Source organism: Lissotriton vulgaris, chromosome 7, assembly GCF_964263255.1.
Source record: "Lissotriton vulgaris chromosome 7, aLisVul1.2, whole genome shotgun sequence".
Classification (NCBI taxonomy): Eukaryota; Metazoa; Chordata; class Amphibia; order Caudata; family Salamandridae; genus Lissotriton; species Lissotriton vulgaris.
In genome coordinates, this window is record NC_141695.1 from 1,738,350,496 (window position 1) to 1,738,371,467 (window position 20,972).

Genomic DNA, 20,972 nt, shown 5'->3' on the forward strand with positions numbered 1-20,972 from the left:
GTATTATTGTTTTGAGCTTCTTGGATGTGGTTGAAAATTTAGAGACAAAAACTTGTCTGTCCTGAAGTTTTTTGGGTTTTTGAATCAGCAGGTTTTCTCTGCTATACGTTTCAATGCGATCTTTAGCTTTCTTCAGCATTCAAGCATGACAGACAACAGAGCTAAAACTTTAGCTTACACATCTGAACAAGCAGATAGCATTTATACTTTGATACAGGATGTCAAATCTTCAAATGTGCAAGGCAATACTATTATTCAACAATTGAAGCAACTTGAATTTCTTGCTAAACGTGAGGTAAATCAAAAGTTACACGCATCAACCCTGGTGCAGTACCACAGGGTGAAGAGGATTCCACGTGGCCTAAGGATGTCTATAAAACCAATGTTGCACAGATTCCACCTGAATAAGGAGTTTATGGAGAAATGGTTCTCAATCTTAAACAAATGTTCGCTGGACCTTATTCTTTTATTGATTGAAGAGCTGGCAAAAGTTATCCATGAACTCTCAAATGAAATTGACGAAATAAAACACAATCTGGAGTCTCGGATGGATAAAACAGACTTGGATAAATCACTGGAGGATTTAAATTCTAAGCTAGAGAGATACCAAAAGGAGCTTCAAGAGGGCAAACCGAGAAAGTTTAAACGTGACACTTTGGACTATAAATTAAATGAAGTGTACACATGGGCTGAAGTTTATGCCCAACGCAGAACATTCCAGAAGAAAAAGACAGTGGTAACTTCAGAAGAGAGCTTAGTATCCGAAAGTGAATTGAGCGCAAATAGACCGGCAGCCCAAACCCAAATTGCAGAAACAAGCTCTGGACAAACGTCAACTGATACTGTTAAAACTACCACTCCAAGCCAGCCTTTTTTAGCCCAGGGAGGGGATGCAAGTCAACCACCAGGGAAACAACAGAAAAAACAATCAAAACAAGGAGAGGAGGTAGAAGGAGTTCGAACAAGAAGCACGAGGTAAATCTGGTTCTAAATATCTCAAAAACTGAACTGACCAATGATGAAATGAGACTGATGAACAAAGGTTTAGGATTTGTTCCAACGTATGACACCAACAAATTGGAAAATGAAGTTGCGTTCTACAAATTCATGAGGGTCCTCAAACTCAGACATTTTTTCACGAATGTGGTACCTGAACAAACTGCCAAAGAAGAACCAGAATTCCTTGAGTTTAAACCGAAATCGAAATTCCAAGCTCCAGTATCTCATAAGATTCTGGATGCTTTTGAAAACTCAGTTTTGAATGAAATGGAGAGCATGAACCTGAAGAAGTCGAAAAGGAAAAATTTTTCTATTTATGACAGATCCATCATAAAGGGTCTTCAGGAAAATGAAAATATCCACATACAAAAGGCAGACAAAGGAGGTGCCATAGTAATTATGGACAAATCAATGTACCACCGTAAAGTGAATGAACACGTAGAGGACACTACGACGTACCTAAAACTGGATAGAGATCCTACAGACGAATTACAACTAACCCTCAATGAAATCCTGACCAAAGCTTTTGATCTAGGTCACATAACTACCACCACTAAACAATTTCTCACAGTATCTAATCCTAGGAGACCATCCCTCTATATGCTCCCGAAGGTGCATAAGAATCTTTTAGACCCCCCCATGCGTCCTATTGTGACCGGGTGTGGCACTATTTTTGAACCACTCGGTCAGTATATTGACACATTTTTGCAACCATTTGTCCAACAATGGCCATCTTATACTAAAGACACCAATGATTTTCTCCTGACATTGAAAAACGTTACCTTGACGAGTCCTACACTTTTATGTACAATTGACGTCAAGTCATTGTACACTTCTATTCCCCACCTGGCTGGACTGGAAGCCGTAGAATGGGCTCTGTTACAACAAAACCCTATAAGAGCTAACAAAGTGTTTATTTTAGAACTGTTACACTTTTGTTTACACCACAGCTATTTTCAATGGTCTTTTGAGTTCTATCTTCAACAGCATGGAACATCCATGGGATTTGCCGGGGCTCCGGCATATGCCAATACTTTTATGGCGAAATTTGAGGCAGATCACATCTTCAACAACAAAATATGGAATGATCACACAACTCTGTATAGGAGGTTTATTGACGACATTTTTCTGTTATGGTCAGGCAACAGACAAAGTTTGGAACTGGAAATTGAGAGGCTAAATCATTGCTCCGAGCACATTGAATTCACTTATGCCATCAGTGAAAATGAACTTCCTTTCCTGGACGTTCTAGTGAACATTGATAACCTACAAATTCACACCACCATATACAGGAAACAAACGGACGTTAACAATTCACTACTTTATCAAAGTTTCCATACTCAACATCTCAAAGACAATCTTCCAGTATCTCAATATATGAGAATTAAGAGGATCTGCTCCAAAGAGGATGAATATAAAAAGAACTTAGACCTGCAACACCGACGTTACAAAGACAGAGGATACCCTGATGAAGTGCTGAAGAAAGCTAAAGATCGCATTGAAACGTATAGCAGAGAAAACCTGCTGATTCAAAAACCCAAAAAACTTCAGGACAGACAAGTTTTTGTCTCTAAATTTTCAACCACATCCAAGAAGCTCAAAACAATAATACACAAACATTGGGATCTCTTAAAAAATGAAGTGGATTTTAATGGGATATTTGACAACAAGCCTATTTTTGCATACAAACGATCAAAAAATTTAAAAGAACTCTTAATGACCCCAACAAGGGCGATAGAAGAAACAAACAGAGGCATGAAAAAATGTCAAAACTGTGTACATTGCTCCAATGTAATTGTAGGCATATCGCTACATCATCCACAAACTGGCAGAGAGATAAAATTACACTATAATGGTGACTGCAACTCAAAAAACCTGATTTATTACATCAAATGTCCCAGTGGAAAAATTTATACGGGCAAAACGGAAAGAAAACTGAAAACGAGGATCTCAGAACACAAAAGCACGATTAGGAACAAAAACACTAAAAGTAACTTAGCCAAACATTGGAATGATAACAATCACAGCATAGCCCAGCTAAGGTTTTCCATTCTAGAGGTTGTTAAAATTCATGAGGGGGTTGATCTCACTAGATCCCTCCTCCAGAGAGAAATTCACTGGATTACATTTTTAGCATCACAAGAACCGAAGGGTCTCAATGAAAAAGTCGATCTTTCATGTTTTTTATAATTACCCTTAACTCTGTTTCTGCATTAGAGTATGATGCTTGTAATTGATATTGTAACATGGTATATGCAAAGCAAATGATTTCATCTTTGGTACTATCACTGCTTTCATTTTTTCTTTTTCTATTTTCTTCTTTTCACCTAACTCTTGGTTGTCATTATTTTGCCATTACAAGATGGCGCTGGTTTATGGTATGAGGTGAGATTCGCTAGTCCTCCCTTTATGTTTATCGATAGCCTGTTCGTGTATAGAGCCAGGCGAGGCGGACATGCCCCGCATTCACTGTTCCCTTAGAGTGACGAGCGTAGAGAAGAGAGAGTTCCGGTCATTGTGGACGTTGTTTTTGTAAGAATCAGGTGAGCGCGCTGCGCGAGGCAGCGGTGTTTATAGTTTCCGCTAGTTTAACATTTGTGTCAGGGTTATCTATCCCGGCTGACAAGGCATGGTTTTCGTGTTATTTGCAGGCTGAACAGCGAACAGCTGGGGACAAGATATCGTTGTTTGAACACTAGTAGGTGTTCAAGGTAAGATAAGTTTGGTACACTGGTTCTTGTTTTGGGTGTGAAAGCATTCTCATTATTAAGATCAGCTAGATTGGTTTGTTTTAATTTTGCAGAAGGATTGAGCTCTTGAGGAGCGCGGATATAGTAAGTTCATTGTGGATTTGCATTTTTTCATGCACTGAGGTGTTGGTGATGGCTTTATCTGGTAGTACCATGACTGCTTTTTTACAAACCGGTTTGATTGTATATATAGTTTCCGTCATGCATTAGAAAGATTTGAAGTGATTGTATTGTATCTCATTTCTACAGGCCCCCGACGAAGAGCTGCATACAGCTCGAAATGCATTGGGCATATACAGAGAACATGTAAAAAGTCTCAAGAAACTGATATTGAAGTCTTTTGAAATGTTATGTTGTTAACATTTTTTGTGTTGAACTTATAACAAAATATGATTGTGTTTATGTTGAAGTGAAATAATTAGTTGATGTGGAAAAAATACTAAAGACTCTTTTTGAAAACAATATTAAGAGTGTCTATAATTTTTAGCGGGTTCCCGCTATAAAGCAACAGTGCGCTAAGGTTAAGTGTAGTACACACTTAAGATAAGGCATGTCATCAGTGATGTCATCAGTGATGTCATTTGAGATGCCATCAGTGATGTCATCAGTAATGTCACTGACCATGTCATGAATGATGTAATATGTGACATCATCAGCAGTGGATTGCGGGTGCGCGAAATATAGTTAGTACAACTAACTATATAGGAGCAATTTCAATGGTTTTTTAAATGCTAATTCCTAACTATATAAGGCCTGAAACCTATGGTTTTTTGAGTGAATTTGCAAGGTTTTTAAAATTCTAATTCCTAACTATATAAGGCCTGAAACCTATGGTTTTTTCAGTGAATTTGCAAGGTTTTTTAAATGCTAATTCCCAACTATATCAGGCATGAAACCTATATTTTTTTCAATAAATTTCAAAGGTTTTTTAAATGCTAATTCTATTAGCGGATAACGTTTATATATGTTATTATCCTTCTGGGACCGCCTGAGCAGCCATCTTGTTTCTCAGGAGAAGTGAGGCACAAGAGAGCACAAAACAAGAGTGGAAAACGCGAAAACGCGAAAAGGGGGCAGGATAGAGACCCCCTGACCCCCTAGCCCTTCTCAGGGGGTCCCAGAAGGACCACCAAGTGCAAAAAAAATTATTTTAAATCGCGGGGTACGCGCACGGTACGCGTACGATGTGCGTACCCCTCGATTTATTCAATTTTTTTTTTTTGCCCTTGGGGGTCCTTCTGGGACCCCTTGAGAAGGGCTAGAGGGTTGGGGAGTCTCTACCCTGCCCCCTTTTAGTGTTTTCCACTCTTGTTTTGGGCTCTCTTGTGCCTCAGTTCTCCTGAAAAACAAGATGGTGGCCAACACTTCCTGGTTTGGACAGTTTGGAATGTTGACAGTCGACTGCCAGCCAATCAGAAACTCGCTCGCGCACGTAAGGGTACACGCACGTACGCGTACGGTGAGCGCATATAGATATATAATTTGCTCAAATTCAATTTTCTCAACAACTACTGGAGGGATTTTCACCAAATATAGAAAAGGCACTACTGCATACCTGTCCCTACCATTTTGCCAAGTTTGGTGTAATTCCGTTCAGCCGTTCGGGCTGTAGCCGTGTCTAAAGGTCCCTATGGAAATTAACATGGGGAAAACACGTTTTGGGACCCCCCTTTCGGCCCCCGCTTGACGAATCCCCCCGAAACTTTCAGGGAAGGAGCGGGGCGGAGCTGGCCAAAATTCTGGAAAATTACACGCATCCTCAATCGGCGCCAAAGTTATTCCCAATAGAATGTTGAGCGCATATAGATATATAATTTGCTCAAATTCAATTTTCTCAACAACTACTGGAGGTATTTTCACCAAATAAAGAAAAGGCACTACTGCATACCTGTCCCTACCATTTTGCCAAGTTTGGTGTAATTCCGTTCAGCCGTTCGGGCTGTAGCCGTGTCTAAAGGTCCCATAGAAAATGCCATTTGAAAAATTTCAAATTCAATTTTCTCAAGAACTACTGGAGGGATTTTCACCAAACATAGCAAAGGCGCATCTGCATACCATGCCCTACCATTTTGTCAAATTTGGTGTAATTCCATTCAGCCGTTCGGGCTGTAGCCGTGTCTAAAGGTCCCTATGGAAATGAACATGGGGAAAACACGTTTGGGACCCCCCTTTTTTCTCGGCCCCCGCTTGACGAATCCCCCCGAAACTTTCAGGGAAGGAGCGGAACATAGATGAGCACATTTAAGGAAAATTACACGCAGATTCCTCAATCGGCGCTAAAGTTATTCCTATGGTAACTAGGTCCTAACTATATATACCTACTGGCGACTGCCAGTAGGTGATATATATATATATATATATATACATATGTATATATATATATATACATATGTATATGTAAGTAAGTAAGTATTGGACTTATAAAGCACGAACTAAGCCCAAGGGTGTCAAGGCGCTAATGCAGCTAAAAGGAGGCAGCAGAGTAGACAACACACTCATACTGAATTATGTGAAAAAAGCCAGGTGTGAGAGGGTTGACCAGAGATGAGAAGGCTCTACCTCCCCACCTGGATTTTCTAAATTTAGGGAGCACTAACAGAGCGGGCGCCATTTTGAAAGTTGTGGTGGAGGAGGTGCTGCTGCTGCTGGGTGGCCGAAGATAGGACATCTAGGTGGGGCGTCCTACGAGAGACGGCGAGGAAAGAGCTTTGGAGAGCGGGAGAAGAGATTGCCTGCTATCCTTTTCAGGCACCTTTAAAGGGACGCATTCTGACAGAGGGACAGCCAGGAAAGGAGTCACCCGGAGGAGACACTCCTAAGGAAGCAGGGACGGGAGTGCCCGCTGCATCCTCGCACCCCTGCGCCCCCCGGTCCCTGCTCATCCTAGGCCCGAGGATCAGCTGCAGAAAGAGGAGGAGGCCGGGCACCGTCACCCTCAGCCCCGCCCCTGGTGCGGGGTCACCGTGCAGCAGCAGCAGCATGGCAGGTGCTGGAGGAGGGAACGATATCCAGTGGTGTTTTTCTCAGGTTAAAGGGGCAGTAGATGATGATGTCGCAGAAGCTGATATTATCTCAACAGTAGAATTTAATCATTCTGGAGAATTACTAGCAACAGGAGACAAGGGAGGTAGAGTTGTCATTTTCCAGCAGGAGCAAGAGAACAAAACACAGTCTCACAGCAGAGGGGAATACAATGTTTACAGCACTTTTCAGAGTCACGAACCAGAATTCGACTATTTGAAAAGCTTAGAAATTGAAGAAAAAATAAATAAAATTAGGTGGTTGCCACAAAAAAACGCTGCTCAGTTTTTATTGTCAACAAACGATAAAACAATAAAGTTGTGGAAAATCAGTGAAAGGGACAAGAGACCAGAAGGATACAATTTAAAGGAGGAAGATGGAAGATACAGGGATCCTTCAACAGTTACAACACTTCGTGTACCCGTGTTGAGGCCTATGGATCTAATGGTTGAAGCGAGCCCACGAAGAATATTTGCTAATGCTCACACGTATCACATCAACTCTATATCTGTCAATAGCGACTATGAAACATATCTGTCTGCAGATGACTTGCGGATTAATCTGTGGCATTTAGAGATTACCAATAGAAGTTTTAACATTGTAGATATTAAGCCTGCCAACATGGAAGAACTGACAGAAGTAATTACTGCTGCTGAGTTTCATCCACACCATTGTAACACCTTTGTTTACAGCAGCAGCAAAGGGACTATTCGACTGTGTGACATGAGGGCAGCAGCACTCTGCGACAGGCATTCGAAACTGTTTGAAGAGCCTGAAGATCCCAGCAACAGATCCTTTTTCTCCGAAATAATCTCCTCCATATCAGATGTCAAATTTAGTCACAGCGGTCGATATATGATGACTCGAGATTACCTTTCAGTAAAAATATGGGATTTAAATATGGAGAGCAGGCCTGTGGAAACCTATCAGGTGCATGAATACCTCAGAAGTAAACTTTGCTCACTTTATGAAAATGACTGTATCTTCGATAAATTTGAGTGCTGTTGGAACGGATTAGATAGTGTTGTCATGACTGGATCTTACAATAACTTCTTTAGAATGTTTGATCGAAATACGAAACGAGACATTACCCTGGAAGCATCTCGAGAAAACAACAAACCACGTACAGTTTTGAAACCACGTAAAGTTTGTGCAAGTGGCAAAAGGAAGAAGGACGAAATAAGCGTTGACAGTTTAGACTTCAACAAGAAGATTCTTCACACAGCTTGGCATCCCAAGGAAAACATCATTGCTGTTGCTACTACAAACAACTTGTATATATTTCAAGACAAAGTGAATTAGGGGCGGCAATCCTTGCAGGAGGGTCCATTTCCTGCATAGTTGAGATAGTTGAATCTAGAATTTGTACCTGTAAAAGAAAGCGAGAGAGGTCCATAGTGGCACCCCTTTCCAGTGTTTAAAAATGTGCCATGTGACAACACATTTTTATAGCTACATGGAGAAAGCTCCGATGATCCATCAGTTGTGCTGTTCTCCATGTCTGCTAGCCATTTAGGTAAGGGTAGGGCACTTTTTAATTTAATGACTACTTGCACCATCTTGCCTAATGGACTAGATTGGACTGTATCAACGTTGGTTTACTCCACTTTTTTAATGCCTTCCATTGTGATGACGTCAAATCCAGTGAAAGCCTTCAGTCATGCTATGGGATTTAATTGTGTAACCTCATTACTGTATCATTTGTGGCCGCCCTTTTTTTTATTAAATACAGCTCATCCTTGCTGTGGCTTGTAGCATTCCTCTCCTGGACTCCTTCCTTTTCTCAAGCTCCCAATCCACCCAGTCCTGGTGGTGGTGAATAGAATAACCAGCTGAAAGCACATAAAATGGGTCAGTTCGGAGTCGGTGGGGGTCTGTATTGCGAACAAATGTTTTAATGACAACTGACTGTAATCACTCCTTGCCATATCTGGCACAAAACAATAAAAATAGAAAGAAAAAGAAAAAACTACTGAAATATTGGAGGAGCGGAGAGGCCTACTAGGAACATATCGCTGAAACATCGACTTGATGCCATCAGGACCTAGGCCTTATGAGTCAGACAGAAGGACTTGAAAAGGATCCTTTGATCAAGAGGCAACCAGTGCAGTGACCTCATTGCGGCACTGAATGGATGAAATTTTGGAAGATTCATCACCAGTCTGGCTGCAGCCCTCTGCACCAAATACAGCCGTTGCACAAGACCCTTGTTAATGCCCAAATATAGGGCATTACAATAGTTCAATCTGGATGTTACCAATGCTACCACAGCCTGCTTGCGTGCTTCAAAGGAGAGAAAGTGAACAATTTTCCGAAGAACCCTAATAATGCCAAAGCAAGTGGAGATGGTCTTACTAACCTGGTGCTCCATGGAGAGAGAATTGTCAACAATGACACCTAGGTTTTTTCCATGAGAAACAGGACAAGGGCAGGCACCTAGGCTAACAGGCCACCAGTCCATAGACCATATGTCCTGATTACTACCGAAGACAAGTACTTCTGTCTTGTCTCTGTTTAGTTTCATGTAATTTTCCATTATCCAGGAGGAAACGGCCTGCATGCAGAGTTTGAAATTAAGGGCAGAGTCCCTGATGTTATGGGATATGGAGACCATGATTTGGGTGTCATCGGCATAGGAGAACACTCAAGTCCAAATGATCTTACAACCTTTGCCAGGTGTGGCACATAAATGTTAAAAAGGGTTGGGCTCAGAGAAGAGCCCTGAGGCACACCACAAGACAGGGATTTAGAGGCGGAGTAGAAAGGGCCAAATTTCACGGTTTGGGCCCTGTCACTGAGAAAGGAAGAAAGCAACCTCAAAGCCGAGACTCCGATCCCAATCTCCCTGAGGCATTGAACCATCCTCTGGGGAGACAGGATATCAAAGGCTGCAGTGAGGTCAAGAAGAACAAGCAAGTTTGTGTGCCCTTCATCCACTTTAGTACGGATAGTATTGAAGACTTCCGTACTGTGATGGCTTCTAAATCCGTGCTGAGAGACATCCAGCTAAGAATGATCCTTAAGAAAAGTACTAAGATGTGCGTTTAAATGAATCTCCAACATCATAGCAGGGACTGGCAGGAGAGAAATCGGTCGATAATTTTTCAATTCTCCCGGGTCCAAGGAAGGCTTTTTTAGCAATGGCTTTACTAACGCCATCTTCCATATGGTGGGATACCGCACTTCGGAGATGGCTATATTAAGAACAGCCGTAAGGTGTGGAAGATTGACTCTGCGGACGATTTTTAGCACCTTAAGGGGGCAAGGATCCAATGGAGAGCCTGATTTGACTAAGTCTAGGAGGCGGTCCGTCTCGTCCAGCAGCAAACTAGGAAAAGTAAGGAGCCTAGGAGAATCTTCTGACCGCCAGACATTGCTAGAATGAAGGGCGATCTGAACAGAAGGACCAACCCTAGGGTTAGAGGCTTCCAACAGCGAATAGATGTCTGTGATCTTATATAGGAAGAAATCAGATCATTTATTGCAGAACTCTTGGGAGAATTCAGAGGGATCTGCCACATAAGGAGAATTAAGGGAGTTAATTATTTGAAACAGATCCCTAGAAGATTTCAGGGACCCTGTGATCTTTGAGTTTTTTTTCCTTTTTCCTCCATGATGGCTGCCTTATATTCCTTAAGGCAATGTTTATGCAGCTTCCTGCCTGATGGCTCAAGATTAGCATGCCAACGTCTCTCCTGTCTACGGCAGTCCTGTCTAATTTTTCTGAGTCTTTCTGTAAACCAGGGGGCAGAGGTTTTTTTTCTAGCTGAATAATGACTGCTAACAGGGACAAGGGAGTCCATTGCTGCTAACAAGTGTCGTGAGATCTCAGCAGCTACTAGATTAACATCAAGAGACCTAGCCAGTTCAAAGTGTTTGAAAAAGTTCAAAAACAAATGTTTGCTAATGAGGCTAAGGTTCCTCTTCACCTCCACTTTCCAGGGACCAGGAGAGGGCCACCCTGATGTCAAAAAGTCAAAAGGGAGGGCAAAGTGGTCAGACCAGGCCAGGGGGATAGGTTCTCCGACCGTGATATATATATAATTCACTGAAAAAATCATAGGTTTCAGGCAGGTTATAGTTAGAAATGATCATTTAATAAACCTTAGAAATTAATTGAAAAATCCATAGGCTTCAGGGGTGTTATAGTTAGCTGGACATGTCACTCATACAAAACCATTGAAATTCCTCCGTTATAGTTAGTTGTACTAATTGTATCTCTCGCGCCCACAATCCTCTGGTGATGATGTCACATGTTACATCATTCATGACATGGTCAGTAACATCACTGATGACATCACTGATGACATCTCAAATGACGCATTCCAGTAGACAAGAGATATTATACCACTGCAACCCCCCAGAATAATGAATCATAGCAAGGTACGCACACGCTGAGGTCTTTCGGTACCACTAACTCACCATCACAAGTCATCTTCCTTAGCCTTATTAAAGCAGAATTCACTAGGCAAAAAACATTCCTCCCAGTGCGGCCCGCCTGCACTATGCATAATTGCAGGATACGTAGAAGCTCAGCGCCAAAGATACTACTAACTCAGTGCACCATAAATCATCGCAAAGAAAAGTGAACAGTTTTATGTCACAGTGAGACATACTGTCCCTTTTAAATGGAATTCATGCAAAATTCAATCGACAAAACATATTAGTACAATTACTGTACTAAAAATCATTATCACGTGGCCTTACTAAGGCAGAATTCACAAGACAAAAAACATTACTATCATTACGGCCTGCCCGGACCGCGCATCATCGCAGGCTCCACAGAACCTTGTTATTACAGATACCACTAACTCAGTGCAAACCAAACTAAGTCTAACACTTATCAAACCCTACACAATATCCCTTTAGTATGCTTCCTTCAAAACCTTCTTTTATGTCACTTATAGATTTAGTTGAATAATAAAATTTACGCTGCATACATGTTCTATCTTCCACTTCAATCATGATTACAGATGATGCAGTCCGCCCTACGATCTACACTGCAGACAGCAGGGTTTACAACTTCAATTCAGCTTTGCATCTACACAATAGACAGTAGGGACTTCAGCCTTGATTTACTTAATGCAGAGACAATTATACTGTATGTATTCAGATTTTCTTAAAATAAGTGGAAAAAAGCATTCTTCTATAACTGTGCTGAATAGTGGCTTCGATGTACACTGCGGACAGTAGGATTCACAACTTGAATTTAGCTTTGTATCTACACTACAGACAGTAGGGAATTTAGCCTTGATTTATTTAAGGCATACACAAAAAATACTCCTGTGGCACTGCTAGTATGCGCAAGAACCTTTAATCCCTACATCCTGTGAAATATATATGAACTACGCCCGAACCACTGAGTACAACGGTCCACCACTACGTGCGTGGCCTCTTAGGTCACTGAGTTAGTGGTACCGCAAGGACCGAGCGGGTGAGGAACCTGCGTTGAAGATAGGTGCACGAGTATGTCCTTTCCCATAACTATATCAAGACTCGGCACCATATGTCAGACTTCTTGGTGGCAGAGGGGGACTGCATGTAGAAGGTGTCCTGTCCACCAAAAGGTGAGCAAGGAGACCTGGGTGCGCATCGGAGGGAATTGATGGGGTGCAGCTGACTGGATACAAAAAGGCAACGCAGAGATTTAGGCGTACGCAGTCCAATATACCGTATCTTATTGCATTTATATATTTTTTCCCAATAGCAGGAACGTTTTTATAATCAAATGTTCGACGCTTGTGATGATCGAAACCACGTGTATCACTTCGCACCACTTGCTTTCACAACCGAATAAAAAGATTACTTATATAGTAATTTTTCAAAAATCAAAGCCTATTTAACAAGTTGGAACTGTACAGATAGTTGTTTTTAAATGCGGGAGGGGAGGTGTGTGAAAGGGCGATGTAATTCTACTCCCCATTAAGATAGTAACAATTAACAATAAAATATCTTTCTTTTACTGTGATTTAGATGTAGAGCTTCAGGGTGCATTATGTCCCGGCACTTGGTGAAAGACACATCGAAGACAGAAAGGTGAGCTGCAAATATTCTTTCAGTCACTCTCTCACTTCCTCTCGACCTTTCATAAAGAAACGACACACAATGTTAACTTCCTTTTTATCTTACAGGTTGTGTTTCACAAATTGGCGTCCCCCCAAACACCTCCAAAGCTCAACGTTCGTGCATTCTGCAATGATGCGTGGCCATCGTAACAACGTCTGAGAAGGCTGCTTCGACACGTGGTGCACCCTCTTTGAATCAAGCCAATGGCACAAGGTGAGCAAAGAAGCTTGTTTCCGAAACAACGACAAGTCATCTGTGGACAGAGAGAGGGGGTAGTGTGCAGCAGCTTGACTGCGTAGGAATATACATTTACCTCCAAGCAGTGAGAATAGATAGGTTACAACAGTCTGAGGGGCAGATTTACAAACCCCTTGTGCCACTTTTGTGACACTTTTAACATGGGAAAAGTGGCGCAAGGAGCTTGTAAATCTGTCCCTGAGTGCGCAAAAAAAAGCACTCACCTCCGGACTCTGGGAGTCAATGGGGTGCAACACTCTGGGTACGCAGTATTGAGAACTGACTGCTATGCAGTGGGAGTATAGTACTTTGGAGAAAAAAACAGCTCACAGACACCTTCTTACAGTGGAAGTTGATGAAATACAGTATCCTGTCTTTACAAAGACATAAAGTAACAATATACTTGTGCAATTGTATATACTCTGCTATTACTAACTCTATACTATCTTTCAGATCACTAAACTAGAGGGTGCACTATGAACCGGCACGTGCTTGGACATACAACGGAGGCAAAAAGGTGAGTTACGAAGATTTTCTCCAGTATTAACTCCTCCATCTATAACTTTCTCTCTCTCACAGTTTTAATGTCGTTTTTTCTCTCTTTCTCTCTCACATCGTTTCTCTTTTAAAAGTTATGGACGCTGCTGTCCACTCTGCCGATAAAAAAAAATCAAGGCTGAATGTAAGACAGTCTGCAGTGTACAACCAAAGCTGAGTTCAAGTTGTGAACTCTGTTCACCACAGTGTTTACAGAAGGTAAGCAGAGTGGCCTAGATACACAATGCCTCCGATTAAATGCGATAGAAATAAAGAGGCTTATTTACAAGCCCCTTGCGCCACTTTTACATCACTTTTAACATGGGAAAAGTAACGCAAAAGTGGCACAAGGGGCTTGTAAATAAGCCCCAAAGAATATTGTCCTGCATAATGATTTGCTCTCAACCTAATTCTATCTCATCTCTGAATCATTTTAAAGACCTGTTCGTCCATACTGTAAATCTGATGAAGTAGGCACCTCTTGAACGCGGGCCTATAAGAGAGGTGGAATGTATCAGGCACAATGCAGACCTGCAAATTAAGAAATATTGCCAAGTATTACCTTAACTTGTAATCTTTGACCTCCTTCAGTCACATCGATCTAATTTTAAACACTTATTTTCATTTTTGTTTTGAAGATTACCCACCCTACTTCTATTGGAGTCCATATCACATTTTGTTTATTATATTGTTTTGTTAAAGTTATGTTTCTAGTTATTTATTATATTATTATCTTAAAGTTACGTTTCTAGTTATTTTTTGTTGTTCTAATAAAAGTTGATTTAAAAAAGTACATACATCTTCTTCTGGCAACATTTCACTATTATTTAGTGTGATACTCATATAGTTAGAAAATATTTAAAAATAGAAATGATATTTATAAGTAGAAGTATAATACTGAGGCTAACTCTTTACCAGCTCTTTACCAGAGTCTATAGCTACGACTAACGCTTCCTATGGAAAACTTTTACAACTCCAGCACAGTAACTGTTTCGATTAGCAACATTCTGTGGTGAAGTTCTAACCTCTGTGCTCACTTAAGTGTTCCATGAACTGTTACTATGGTAACAGGCTGTAAGCAGTTTGGGGGTAGGGTTGAAAGGTACTGGCTGTACAGAAACCGTTATATTTACTCAGGATCCTCTACATGACAGAAAGGAAAGCAAAGTAAGACAAAACACTGTGTAGCAGATTTACAAGCCTCTTGCGCCACTTTTGCGTCACTTTTCCCATCTTAAAAGTGATGCAATAGTAATGCAATGAACTTGTAAATCTGCCCCTATGCACATTTCGAGCACAAGAAGTACACAACTCTTTCAATTCTTTATCGATCACAATTAGACAGTGTTGCTTCACGATTCACAATGCACTTCAATAAATATTTTGTGCCTATTTAAATGGGAGATGGGATTGTCGACATTACAAAACTTTGGGGCATGTTTACAAAGACGACGTTAAAATTGTTGCCACTTTAATGGCAGCAAACTACAACAAAAACTGTGAAAATGGACTTCAAAATCCTCTGTTATCTTACCGAAAGATTTTTTCAACATGGTTGTTTGCTATGCAAGAGTGAGAGCCACCCCCCGGGGCTATAAAATAAATGGTTGGGTTGCGGCTCCAAGGCCCGCCCCCCTGCAAAATTAGAGGTGGAGGCCCCTAACGACCCCCCCAAGCCCCGGAGACCACCACCCCCGGGGCTTTCTGTATTGTGGGAGGGGGCTACATGGTCCCCCGCCTGGAGCCCTAGAGGGCCCTGGGGACCCCAACACCCAGGTCCGGCTCCTCCAGTGTCCCGGGCACACTGCTGTTTGCTATGAGAGGGCGGGAGTCTCGCGGCTCCTGCCTTCCCATAGCAAACTTGGTTTGAATTTTGAAAGAGAGAGCAGGGTGGGTGGCGGTCCCTGGGGCTAGGGGGCCCTTATGGGCCCCCCATAAAAAAAATGTATTTGCCCCCGGGACTTGGCCCCCCGAGGGCTAATTACAAAAGAAGCCCCATTGGGAAACACCTGCCGGGTTTAAAAAAATAAAAATACAATTTTGAGCCCTGGGTGTCCCCTAAACATGTCTAGAGGATCAGGATATTTCTACCCTGTCCCTTTTATACGTTTTGCCCACTTGTTCCACTGACTTCTTCAGCCTCGCTTCTACCGAGGCACAAAATGGCTGCCAACAGTTCCTGGTTGCAAATGTTGTCAACCACTTGACAGCCAATTACCATTGAGTGCTTGATCGAAAGGGTGTGCTTATGGTGCACTCACGGTGCGCTCAGAGTCCGCGGATCCACCACGCCCATAGATATATATATATGATTTTAACTGTAATTTTCTCAGGAACTACTGAGCAGATTGACACCATTTAAAAAAAAAGGTATGAGTCTGAACTGAGGACTACATCTCTGCCAAATTTTGCGTAATTCCGTTCAGGAGTTCGGACTGTAGCTGCGGCTAAAGGTCCTATGGGAAATTGCATGGGGAAAACACATTTTGGGACCTCCTTTTTTCTCGGCCCCCGCAATACAAATCATTTCGAGACTTTCAGGAAAGGAGCGGAACGGAGTTGGCCATTAGTTTTGAAAGTTTAGCGAAGATTCATCAACCAGCGCCAAAGTTATTCCAAATAGAATGTTGCGGATTTCCTATGGAAAATAGGTCCTAACTATAACCACCTACTGGCGACCGCCAGTAGGATTATATATATATATATATATTCACTGAAAAAACCATAGGTTATAGACCATATATAGTTAGGAATTCGCATTTACAAAAATGTATTTTACTCACACAAAACCATTTAAATTCCATATATAGTTAGTTGCACTAACTATATATCGCGCACCCGCAATCCACTGCTGATGATGTCACATATTACATCATTCATGACATGGTCAGTGACATCACTGATGACATCACTGATGACATCTCAAATGACATCACTGATGACATCTCAAATGACATCACTGATGACATCACTGATGACATCTCATTTGACATTACTGATCACATCACTGATGATATAATTCATGTGATAATACGATGAACCTCTTCAGACTCTAATATAACCTTAGATACAATCAGTGTAAACAGACACTCACAGACTGTCACTTATCCATGGAGTTACTCACACACCTAGTCAGTCATGCAAAGAATCAATCACACCTCCATTTCCTCAACTATACAGTTATACAAACTTTACTTATTCAAACATATACTAACACATATTTACTCTCTTATACAATCCCTGATACAAGTTCACAATGATCCATACAGCCACTCACACATTCACTGGCTCTTATGCACAGTTATTTATATATGTCAACTCTCACATGTACTGTGTTTTACATATGTACTTACTTTGACATGTAGCACTGAGATATCCATTCACTCACCAATACACTCATGCACACAGTCAACCGCCTATACAGCTGTTTCCACATGCACTTTTGAAACCATACATCTAGTGAATCAACTGCTCACACATCTATGCACAGAGTCATACACCTCCCAGCCACCCACACACACACTCAGTCTCCCATACAAATACTTGGGCAACCAATCAATAACCCATATAGTTACTCATATAGCTACTTATCAACACATGCAACAGTTTACAGAACAACAGACATAATGATGCACAAATTAAGACAGTTTAGTCACTAACCCATGCACTCAGTGAGACACATTTAATCACTCACTCATACAGTCAGTCATGCACCTACTAAATCCTTCATCCAGACACTTATACATCCACTCATTCTTCAATATGTAAGACATATTTTAACTTTACAGAAACATACAGTCACTGGATGTTGTCATCAGTGATGTCATCAGTGATGTCATTTGAGATGTCATCAGTGATGTCATCAGTGATGTCACTGACCATGTCATGAATGATGTAATATGTGACATCATCAGCAGTGGATTGCGGGTGCGCGATATATAGTTAGTGCAACTAACTATATATGGAATTTAAATGGTTTTGTGTGAGTAAAATACGTTTTTGTAAATGCGAATTCCTAACTACATATGGTCTATAACCTATGGTTTTTTTAGTGAATTTTCAAGGTTTTGTAAATGCTAATTCCTAACTATATATGGTCTATAACCTATGGTTTTTTCAGTGAATTTTCAAGGTTTTGTAAATGCTAATTCCTAACTATATATGGTCTATAGCCTATGGTTTTTTCAGTGAATATATATATATATACATACATATATAAACATATATCATCTGTATATCTATATAAATACAAACATAAATGCATGCATACATATACTTATATGCATACAGATGCATGTTATTTACATGAAAGTTGAAAAAACACTAATAAAAGCAAAGCTAAAAAGCCACCTCATTACAAACAGAATGGCTTTAACTTAAACGAGGGCGAGATCTATTGCATTTTCAATGATTGTTTACTTTGGTTCCATCAAGAAGGCATTCAGATGTGTCACACATTTGCCATAAATTCTGAATGTTAGCACTCTAGTTGCACATTAGATCACTGTAGTAAAGCTACTGCTCACCAGGGACGTCTGCTGCTGGTATTCAAAGTGCATGTTTCAGTCTGCATGTCAGAATTTTTTTAATGAAATAGAAGAGGATTTGAGAAGTCACTCAAAATGATCCCTAATTTTTCTTTCTGAAGCACTAATCATACTTTCTATGGCAAAATTAACCCCCTCATGTTGTTCCTTTTTAAATTGAGTGTTTTCAGACTTACCACTTCATTCCAATCAAGATGGCTTCTGGTGTGCCATACTTTTGTCATAAGTAAGACTGTTAGCGCTCTAGTTGTTCTTTAGAACACTCTGGGACATTCTGTCATTGGGCTATACTTGGGGTACATCTGGGTGATATTTGGGCTACATTTAGGCTCTTTTGTCTCTGGTGGCCATCTTGGGAGACTGTATGTCAGAATCTTTTAATGAAATTGAAGAGGGTTTGAGAAGTCACTCAAAATGTGCCCTAATTTTTCTTTCTGCAGCACTAATCATAATTCATATGGCAAAATATACCCCCTCATTTTGTTCCTTTTTAAATTAAATGTTTTAAGAGTTACCACTTTATTCCCATCAAGATGGCTTCAGGTGTGCCATACCTTTGTAATAAGTAGGACTGTTAGCGCTCTAGTTGTTCTTTAGAACACTCTGGGACATTCTGTCATTGGGCTATACTTGGGCTACATCTGGGTGATATTTGGGCTACATTTGGGCTCTTTTGTCTATGGTGGCCATTTTGGGAGACTGCATGTCAGAATTTTTTAATGAAATAGAAGAGGATTTGAAAAGTCACTCAAAATGTGCCCTAATTTTTCTTTCTGCAGCACTAATAATACCTTCTATTGCATAATATACCCCCTCATTTTGTTCCTTTTTAAATTAAATGTTTTAAGAGTTACCACTTTATTCCCATCACGATGGCTCCAGGTGTGCTATACCTTTGGAATAAGTAGGACTGTTAGCGCTCTAGTTGTTTTTTAGAACACTCTGGGACATTCTGTCATTGGGCTATACTTGGGCTACATCTGGGTGATATTTGGGCTACATTTGGGCTCTTTTGTCTCTCGTGGCCATTTTGGGAGACTGCATGTCAGAATGTTTTAATGAAATAGAAAAGGATTTGAGAAGTCACTCAAAATGTGCCCTCATTTTTCATTCTGCAGCACTAATCATACTTTCTATGGCAAAATATACCCCCTCATGTTGTTTCTTTTTAAATTAAATGTTTTAAGAGTTACCACTTTATTCCAATCAAGATGGCTTCAGGTGTGCCATACCTTTGTAATAAGTAGGACTGTTAGCGCTCTAGTTGTTCTTTAGAACACTCTAGGAGGCTGCAGTAGAACACAAAGGAATCAACTGACAGTCTCTGTCCTTGTTGGATGTACATGTTTTACTGAGAATGTCAGACTTCATTTTCACATGACTGAGAAAGATAATGTGAATTTACAGAAAATATGCTTTCAGTTTAGCTTATAGATCCCCTTCCAAACCACTGTGGGAAAATCATGAGATATTAGTTTTCTTTCAAACAATATTCATGATATCACAGCAGAAGGTTTTTTCACATGGTAAAATCACCTTAGAACCCACCACAATTCCTAAAACGAGTATGGTACCATCAACAAATGATTTATAATGTAACTAAAGTCCTAAAACCCTCTATTAACTACAATGCTTTTTTAATGAGGTGCTATCATGTATATTGGTCCCAAGATGGCTGCCAACACTTCTTGGATGAAGTGCTGACAGCCAATCAGATCAGATGTGTGGTTAGGCTCCGCCCAGATATATATCTTTTTTTGAACCTAAATTACTCAAAATCCACTGAAGCACATATATTGAGACCTAGCAAAGGCACATCGGGCTAACAGTCCCTACAATTTTGCCAAGTTTCGTGCAAATCCATTCAGCCGTTCGAGCTAAAAGTGAGGCCAACCGCCCTATGGAAATTAACATGGGAAAAACGCGTTTTGGGACCCCCCTTTTCTCTCGGCCCCCCCTTGATGAAACCCCCCCAAATTGTCAGGGGCTGCTCAGAAACAAAATGTTCCATTTTCCTGAAAATTTCAGCCAATTCCGTCCACAAACGCCAAAGTTATTAGACATAGAATTTTCAAAAATCCCATAGAGAAAAAATCCTAACTATATATACCTACTGGCGACCGCCATATATTACCTACTGGCGGTCGCCAGTAGGTATATATAGTTAGGATTTTTTCTCTATGGGATATATATATATTACCTACTGGCGGTCGCCAGTAGGTATATATAGTTAGGATTTTTTCTCTATGGAACTTTTGAAAATTCTATGTCTAATAACTTTGGCGTTTTTGGACGGAATCGGCTGACATTTTCAGGAAAATGGCACATTTTGTTTCTGAGCAGCCCCTGAAAATTTGGGGGGGTTTCGTCAAGGGGGGGCCGAGAAAAAAGGGGGGTCCCAAAACGCGTTTTTCCCATTCATTTTTCCATAGGGCGTTTGGCCTCACTTTTAGCTCGAACGGCTGAATGGATTTACACGAAACTTGGCAAAATTGTAGGGACTGTTAGCCCGATGTGCCTTTGCTGGGTCTCAATATATGTGCTCCAGTGGATTTTGAGAAATTAACGTTTAAAAAAATTTATATATCTGTGACAGCGTCCCAGATAGCGCTCCAGATCGCGTACTTTTCGCGTAACGGAGCTTTGCGAAGCGAAGCTGATTGGCTCTCCGGTGTCTGTCAACATTCTAAACAGTCCGGTGCGGCCGCCATCTTGTCTCTCGGTAGGATCGAGAGACAAGAGGAGGAGAAAAACGAAGGGGGAATTTAATGAAAGGGGGCAAGGTAGACCCCTCTTGACCCCCTAGGAATGATGT

The 20,972-nt window shown here is 41.0% G+C and overlaps 1 pseudogene across 1 annotated transcript; it reads left to right on the forward strand.

Annotated features, from left to right (window-relative positions):
* Positions 1-6,355: 6,355 nt before the first annotated feature.
* On the forward strand, positions 6,356-8,524 carry LOC147706527 (serine/threonine-protein phosphatase 2A 55 kDa regulatory subunit B alpha isoform pseudogene; annotated as a pseudogene). The gene has a single exon (XR_015297662.1). The product of XR_015297662.1 is annotated as a serine/threonine-protein phosphatase 2A 55 kDa regulatory subunit B alpha isoform pseudogene (transcript).
* The last annotated feature ends 12,448 nt before the right edge of the window (positions 8,525-20,972 follow it).